This window comes from Dermacentor variabilis, chromosome 3 (genome assembly GCF_050947875.1).
Source record: "Dermacentor variabilis isolate Ectoservices chromosome 3, ASM5094787v1, whole genome shotgun sequence".
In the NCBI taxonomy this organism is placed as follows: Eukaryota; Metazoa; Arthropoda; class Arachnida; order Ixodida; family Ixodidae; genus Dermacentor; species Dermacentor variabilis.
Window position 1 is genome coordinate 9,532,880 of NC_134570.1, and position 8,702 is coordinate 9,541,581.

Consider the following 8,702-nt stretch of genomic DNA (forward strand, 5'->3'; position numbering starts at 1 on the left):
TTAGCAGCCGACCGTACGTTTTGTAGCTTAGGTCTTCTTTCTTGTGCGCTTGTGCTACCCTTATTAATGAGCCATTTCTTGACTATGTTCTTGACTATGTAACCGCGTTTGTGTGGATGCGTAGACGTGTGCTCTTTGTTGTACTTGTAAAATGCAAATAAAATATTTTCAGGCTTACTCAATCTTTGGTGTCGTGTGCGTTTATTCCAGTCGAGGCCATCGTGCCACCTGGAAACCGCATTCTGTCAGTAGCCCTACACGAAATGCAACAGCTGGAGCGCGGCGGCACAACTCGGGGTAACGGCGGCGTAATAAACGAAAACCCGCTCGGGATGCCCTTAAAAGTCAGTTCAGAGTGTGCCTCAACTCGATATGACTCAGCGCTACATGTATTCTGCTGCGCCTCGATCGTGCTACCGCCAGTTTGGTTGCTGTGGCAAACGTAGCGCCTACATATGTATGTAGGCGCTACGTCTGCCACACAGCAACTAAACTGGCGGGTGCACAATCGAGGCGCAGCCATAGAGAAAGAAATTTCAACAAGAGCGGACACTCCCATAGAGCCCAGCGGCCGAATTGACTGTAGCACACCAAGCGGTTGTTGTTGACTCCTTCCGGTTTCGGTTTTGGGCGCGCGCGTTTTGAACACCACTTGGTACACGCCGCGCCGGCTCCGCTGCTCGGCGCGGCATTCATTTTTTCTTTCTTTTCGCTTCTGCTGAGCCTCGCGTGGCCTTGGCGTGGAATCGTTTCATTATTAAGTAGAAATGATTGCGATTGACCTTTACAAGACTGCACCGAATCTGTCAGGTGCAATTTCATAAAGAAAACGAAAGACGCCTTCTGAAATGATGAAACATTTATTTTGCTCTATATAAATGCTCGTTCCGGGCTTCTGCATTCATCCAAAGTTGTGGCACCAGGTAAGCAGCAGTCGTTGCCGTACGATGCTCCACCGGATGCCATCAGCTGAAAGAAAGTAAATTACAAGCATGTATCATTTTGGCATATTGACCTAACAGGAGTTACTGCGTGTAGAGGCGAAACGTGCGTAAGTGGTGAATGAGCGGCATTACAGATAAATTCACTTTTACGTATATTTCGCAGCAAAGACTCCTCCCAAACAATGCTACAAAATTTTCAAGCAGCCCTCCTTTCCCGGGCATTATTCCCTGCACTTCAAGTGCACAAATACACGGGTGACTGCGCGTTTCCAAAGCAACTTGGCCTCAGTCGACACGATGGTACGCCAAGTACACAAAGGTGGCTACAACACAGGCTCAGCCAGACCATGTTACACGCTCGCAGAATGCCTTCTAATCGCACTGAAGTCAGACTCGTGGGTGCAAAGCCTGTTTTCAGTCGCTCAGAATACATAAATGTCATAATCTTGAGCTCCTCCTCGTTATCTTTTACGCGTCCTGCCGGCGCATGCAACACTCCCGTGTTATCACTCTCGGCAATCGCTCGTCGCGTTTTCGAGAAGCGTGAGTACCGAAATAAGGTATATGTTGTTGCAGGGCTATAAAATGCGTCACAAACTTGTCCCACTAAAATTCAGTACACGCAAAACCAACTCACTATGGCCGGCTTGCTTTTTTGCTAACACCTTCACAACCCCAGGCGCGGCGAGCAAGCCTCAAGATATCCTAAAGAGTTACCAAATAAATTGCAATACTTTTTCGGGTCAGAGAATGCGTAACGAACTTCTACCAGTAAGATTCAGTACACGCGAAACTGCGGCACACAGCAGAGCTGCTTTTCGCTAACTGAGTCAATAAGCCGGGCGCGGCAACCGTGCTTCTAAATTACCCCAAATACAACGACGTTAGTTACAATAATGTTGGGGGCCACAGAATGCGCGAAAACTTGTCTGTCTTGGGCGCTACGACGTAGTACACGCATGTACACCCGTGAGCAAAAGTATACGGACCACGGGAGCGCGTGCCAAACTGCATCGACGCGCCGTCTACCGACGCAGCGCCTGCTGCCGAGAGGGCTGCTAGAGCAGCGGTGCGCATGCGCGTCCCATCATATCTGTTGGCCTGACATGTAGCTTTGCCTGACGTCGCTGTGGTGCTCGTAGACTAAACGTCCACTGGGCGTCGTTGTCGCTGCTCCGTCGCATCTGGGCCATTGTTTTACGCAGCGGCTGCGGCTGGGCTGGCACGCGAGTCCGCCGCGCTTCGCTTTCATTCTTTCTTCGGGGGAATTATCGCACGCCGCACTGCCTTCTCTCACGCCTTTAGATGACTCGCACAAAGTGGCCTTCTGCGGCTTTGTGTTATTTCGAACTGTTCCAATGCTTGCTGCCGCAGGTAGAAGCAAGGTTTTGCAATCGGTATCCGCCGTCGCGTTAATAAGTAGAACTGAGCTGCAGGGGCTACTATGCTCCGCAAGCAGCAGGATGCTAAAAGGAGGAATTAGCGGCACCATACTGCCTTTATTTCTTCAAACCCTTCAACAAGGCTTGAACAAGAAATGCACGCGAGGGTGCCACTACAGAGAGCAGCGACAACGCTGACACATGCGCGAGAATATAAAATCAGGTGCAGCTGTGCGGTGGACGCTGCCGTGAAGTTCCAATTACGGTTGCTTCCTTGCGAATTGGGTCGAGGTTACGGACCTGAATCACTGGTCGGGATCTCCTCATGGCATCGCGTTACGAGCGGATACCACGGCACCTTCGAGGCGTCATCGCCGCCTATGGAAAATTGACAAAATAACCGCAACACATTGGCTCGTCCTAAGTGCCCTCAAGACCGCAGTCTTTCGATGGTCACCCCGACCAGTGATTCAGGTCCGTAACCTCGACCCGATTCGCAAGGAGGCAAGCGTAATTGGAACTTCACGGCAGCGTGCACCGCACAGCTGCACCTGATTTTATATTCTCGCGCATGTGTCAGCGTTGTCGCTGCTGTCTGTAGTTGCACCCTCGCGTGCATTTCTTGTTCAAGCCTTGTTGAAGGGTTTGAAGAAATAAAGGCAGTATGGTGCCGCTAATTTCTCCTTTTAGCATCCTGCTGCTTGCGGAGCATAGTAGCCCCTGCAGCTCAGTTCTACTTATTAACGCGACGGCGGACACCGATTGCAAAACCTTGCTTCTACCTGCGGCAGCAAGCATTGGAACAGTTCGAGATAACACAAAGCCGCAGAAGGCAACTTTGTGCGAGTCATCTAAAGGCGTCAGAGGAGGCAGTGCGGCGTGCGATAATTCCCCCAAAGAAAGAATGAAAGCGAACCGCGGCGGACGCGCGTGCCAGCCGCAGCCGCTGCGTAAAACAATGGCCAAGATGCGACGGAGCAGCGACAACGATGCCCAGTGGACGTTTAGTCTACGAGCACCACAACGACGTCAGGCAAAGCTACATGTCAGGCCAGCAGATATGAGGGGACGCGCATGCGCACCGCTGCTCTAGCGGCCCTCTCGGCAGCAGGCGCTGCGTCGGTAGACGGCGCGTCGATGCAGTTTGGCACGGGCTCCCGTGGTCCGTATACTTTTGCTCACGGGTGTACACGCGCAAATGCGTCACACGGCCGAGCCGGTTTTCGCTTACTGCGTCAATAAGCCGGGTGCGGCAAGCGTGCTCCAAAACTACCGAAATAAGTTACAGTAATGTTGGCGCTCATAGAAAGCGCCGCAAACATCTCCCAGGAAGAGGCATTAACTCAAATTAACTGCGCCAGGACGGCGGAGCTGTTTTTCGCTAACTGCGCCACTCGAACTAAGCCTAAATGTGCTTAAAATGCGCCGCACACTGTCAAACACAATTTCTCACCTTGCCGTAGTCCAGTAGGGCAGTGGTGCCGTGTCGAAATGCAGACGATACGCAAGAAAAGCATAGAGAAGGCCGGGAGCCCAAAAACATGGGCTATATATCCATAACAGACGGGTCGGCGAGCACGCGAGCTTCGTACGTACGACCGGCCTCGCTCACTCCTGCGGCTTGTCTGGCGCATGACGTATGCACGCGCGTCTGGCGTGCCGCTAGCTTGTTGCTAGGCAACGAAACAAAAAGTTGCAAAGTATAAGTTCATTTACACGCAAAACTTTTTCACTTTTAGTGGGAAGGAATAAAAAAAATAAAACGTTGTCTGGAAGTTTATTTCACATTCTTTTTTTTCTGATGCTCGCGTCAACTGACGGTTGTTGTTGAAACTAGGCGTGACGTGTTTCCTGTTGCCAGTTTTTGAAGAGTGTCCCCTCTTGTTGAATTTCTTTCTCTATGGCGCAGCAGCCAGAAACTCAGTAAAGCCACAGAACACCTGGTAAAGCCAACGGCCATACTGTGCAAAACCCCGTTTCCGTTTCCTGTTGTACAGCGCCACCTGTGGTCGCATACTTTAGTTCACGACGCCACCGCTACGCTTATTTCCGTAGCACTGTGGAAGGTACAGTTTGCCTTCTCTAAGTTTGTATAGGTGTTCTGTGGTTTGTTTTCCTTTGACTGCACCGGGCAGCGCATTTACATTCGCTCGCCTGTGCAGCCGGTCGACTCCAGCGCCGCCCCCGCGGCACCAACGGGAACTATATATCTAGGTAACTTTTCGCCCTAGGGGAGCGTAGGTCCCTAGGTGTCGTGTAAAAAACGCACCTAGCTCCTGAAACGCCCTAGTCCCCATGCGCTCGCTCGCGCGGGGCCCATAGAAATATACCCATAGCGCAGATAGTATGTGGTAGTATCAGCATGTATCAGTGGTAGTATTGTTTGTGTCAACTCGCCGGAGTAGCAGAGTAGGCGGTTCATTGTGCGTGCACGCAAGCAGCACGACCACGAACGAAGCGATATAAGGTGGAACGGCGCGTTTTACGGCAATTGAAGTTGTGTGTGTGTGACGCGCTTGGTGTGTGCAAAGAGCAATTTAGTTGCGCGTGTGACGAATGTGTATGCGCAAATAGCACGACCACGAACGAAGATGGAACATCGCGTTTTAGCGTGCGCAAACAGCAATCGAGTTGCGTGTATGACGCGTTCGTTCGCGCAAACAGCACGACCACGAACGAAGCGATGCAACGTGGAACAGCGCGTTTTGCGCAATCTAGTTGTGTGTGTGTGTGTGTGCGTGGCGCGTTTGTGGTGTGCAAAGACCACGACGACGATCGTCTTCTAACTGCGCCAGAGCAAACCGATTGTTGGATTCTACGTAGGTATTGAACGGGCGTTAAACCTAGAGAAACACGGGATTGCGACGCTACTAGCCGCGATGTATAGCACTGTACACGTACGTACGTAAGTTTACAGCACAGACTTAATTCGGAGTGAAGGGACACGCCACGAGTGATTTGTATGTGGAGGTTAACTCATACGTGCATTAATTAGCGGCGGTATAGGGAAAAAAAAGGGGGGGGGGCGGGAGCGGAGGGAGGCGGGATTGCTGAGACAGGTGCTCGAAAGCGTTTCCACGCATGTTTTGTCGGTGTACTCGATGAACTAAATGCCGCTTTAAAGAAATTGTGACGAAATGTTGGCATGTGCGTAGTGGCACAGTTTAAAATGTGTCGGAGAGTAAATCCGAAAAGAACCGAAGCATACCATGTGTAAAAAATGTGTGAAAACTACAGCTGCAAGCTTATGTTATGCAGCATTGACCGATGTCGAGATATTGTTCTCATGAACGTAGCATCCATCGCCTTTGCACGCATGTGCTGGCTTCGGCGCACTATCATCAAGGCATTGATCAAGGTTAATAAAACTGTACCCGCAAAGAGTGCGTCGCCCTGGTTTCGGTTTCGGTTCCCAACAGTTTGTAAATTGTGCTTTTTGTTGGCGATTCTCTAGACAAGGGATGAAAACGAAAAGTGGCAATTAAAATAAGCAACACGTAGAATATTTTAAACGAAAAACTGTTTCAACATTTCTTTATGTAACTAATTCTAAGGCTCTAAGCGCCACCTATTTCCGGTAGTCAAAATGTGCCATGGCGGCTTCCTGTCAATTGGATGTGAGCGTAGCATGGGAGCTTCAATGGTACATCTCAGCTTTTTTGGTTATCCCCAGCTGTTCCTTATATTTCCTCGTAATAACTCTTTCTTGTACCCAATAGAATACCGAATATGAATCGTATAGAAGCTCAGAGGCTGCACCTGTCATTCACATAGACGGGTAAGGTAGCTGTTCGCGACCACTTTCAACTCATCTGGGACGTACATAATTTTTTTGTTATTTATGCATGCTTAGGCATCATTTTTCACGCCGCCTGAAGTTCTCGCTAAAAGTACGCTTTAAATGCACTGCACGCCTTAAATTGACACCCATCTGTAACGTGTTTGAGCCGTTATTTATAGCCCATATTTTGCGGACTACGATTTTAACCACATGCGCACTACCGCCCGTTTGTTCTGTTGCGCTCGCGATATCAATGTTTTTAGATCCAGAAGGCTGCTTCCGCATGAAAAAAGAGACTCGCCGTGTTAGATTGTACACATGGAAAGCGAACGCTGTGACACATTCTTTAAATTGGCCGACTTTGCAAGCGGTGGCATCATTGCCGTCGTCGAAGTGTGTATACAGGCACGCTATAATAGAGACATACGTATTTACAGTGCCAAATGAACAATTTGGTGTTTCGTCCCTTGGCGCTCTCCTGCTCGGTCTGACAGGCAGGTGTCACGCAGTGCGTTGCACTGAAAGCGCATGAGCATACCGCGAAATCTACGCGAGCGTTTTTATAGACAAATGCTCGAAGATTTCTATCACCAGCTGCCACTTGAAAGTGCGTTTAGCTAGCAGGCCAGCAGTGTAGTGTCTGCGCTTTCAAGCATACACTTGATCATACGAAGATAATGAGACAAAGTGTAAACACATGAATGACAGATTCACTATTTCTTGACACTCGTAAATCCTCAAACCTGCCAATTGTTCGTTAGTGCGTGAAAAAGTGGAATTTTGTGATGTTTAAAAGCAGACATTGGTTCATCCAAACGTGGCTTTGCCTAGGCCGTCGCATTGTATGAATGAATTATCAAATGCATGGGCATTGGAGCAATGAGGTGATGTAGCTGAAAAATGCACCTTTGTTCTCTTTTCACTTTGCCTCATGGTATTCTGTCTCAAGTTTAGCCATTGTCAAAGCAGCAATTTCGACTTACACAGCAACACTCATCTGAATGGCATCTGTCAATGTCGTAAGTTGTCATTGCTCCTTTCAGCACATATGTTACATGGTCTTTGACATCTTCAGTACGACCTAAATGTGTTTCACAGCTGTGATTGCCGCAGTGCATATAGAAGCAACGAAGTGATCCCAAATACTTTTGCAGAATAACTGAAATGTGGGCAAGTTCATTCGGATTCATGATTGTGGCAGATTTGAACCCAACACTGTGTAACACTACTACACAGACTGGCGTTTCGGGTAGTTGAGACACGAGTCTTATTAAAACCTCGTTGAGATTTGACAAACTGTTAGCTAGGTGGGATAAAGTAATTGTGATTCAGAATGGTAGCCTCAACATTGAGCACAAGGCAAGAGGTGAGTTTTTTATTGTGATCATTTTCTACAAGCATGCACATTAGCGTTACAGTAGTACAAGCATCTTTGTAGCACATCCTTCCCTGTATAAAAAGGGTCATGTTGCTTACTGCTTAGCTGGTGTTATGCATTGTCCACTTCTATGGTGTTGATGCCCAGGATCTCTACAAAACGGAACCTCTTCGGTACAGTCGTGTGGCTGCTTGTGTTAGTCTCCCCTAGCCAGAGGCATGAAGGGCGGTCACTGACCAAGTCTGATGTATAACCCGACGTTTTGGAACTACACACGGGTTCCTTGTTCACTGAGTAGGACAGGAAATCGTCGTCACTTATGTAGCCAGCATGTGACGTAATGAACATGTGTAAATGGCAGGCATAGTCCCTGGTGTCCGGTTCATCGTAGCTGGCGTCAATTGAACGATTAGCAATTCTAGCAGCCGCCAGGATGACATGTTCTTTTCTTTGGCAACAACAGTGGCATTGTCCCAGTCAATCTTGTGACTATGTTCCTGCGCATGCTCGGCAAATAATAGTCGTGTGACTATTATTTCTTAGATCACGTTTTTTTTTTTTTTTTTTTCGTTTCCATGCCTGACCAGCCGAACTTTCATCGAACCCTTGATTATGCAGCCAGAGGCAGTGGCACTCGTTGTGTCCTGTTTGAGATGAATGGTCTTTTTGTCCGTGTCTATCCACTATCACCTGGGCTTATCTCCTGGCTGCTGAAGTGTGCCTGCATTTTCCAGGTCAACTACTCGGACATTAATGTCTGGATACAAATTGGGTAGATCTTGTATGCCATGCCCAACATCAGAGTAAGTTTTCTGTTTCTGCTTGCACTTTTGCTCATGCACTTTCATTTTCCTCGGGTCCGGGAGTTGTGGAAAGAAGCTGTTTGCAGTAGCTGGAAGTGTAGTCCTAAGCCTTTGGCTCGTAAGCATTTGCACTAGCGAGGAGCTATTTTTCAGAAGGCTCAGTCTATAATCGTGTGTCTTGTAGGCATCACCTGACGTCTCAAGGGAGTTCTTGGATAAGTTTATGGTGGCTTCTGTGAGATCATTGCGCTGTTGGTAGCGTGGACTGCACGCCATTTGTTGGAATTCTTATGAATTCTGCAAACAGCGAGCTGCGCCCTTTCGGAAGCTACAGTTTGTTGCGGTTCACGACCACTACACTATTGCACGCCTTGTGAAAACAAAGAGGCATTGAGTCGCAACCACAGGTCCTGT

The 8,702-nt window shown here is 48.7% G+C and overlaps 2 long non-coding RNA genes across 2 annotated transcripts; one reads left to right on the top strand and one right to left on the bottom strand.

Moving 5' to 3' along the window:
* Positions 1 to 841: 841 nt before the first annotated feature.
* Positions 842 to 4,230, bottom strand: LOC142575126 (uncharacterized). Its single transcript, XR_012826581.1, has 2 exons — positions 3,780 to 4,230; positions 842 to 969 (listed from the first exon to the last, which is right to left on the bottom strand). It is a non-coding gene; the product is annotated as an uncharacterized LOC142575126 (long non-coding RNA).
* Positions 4,231 to 4,515: 285 nt separating this feature from the next.
* LOC142575127 (uncharacterized) lies at positions 4,516 to 7,029 on the top strand. The gene is made up of 2 exons (XR_012826582.1): positions 4,516 to 5,969; positions 6,046 to 7,029. It is a non-coding gene; the product is annotated as an uncharacterized LOC142575127 (long non-coding RNA).
* Positions 7,030 to 8,702: the final 1,673 nt, after the last annotated feature.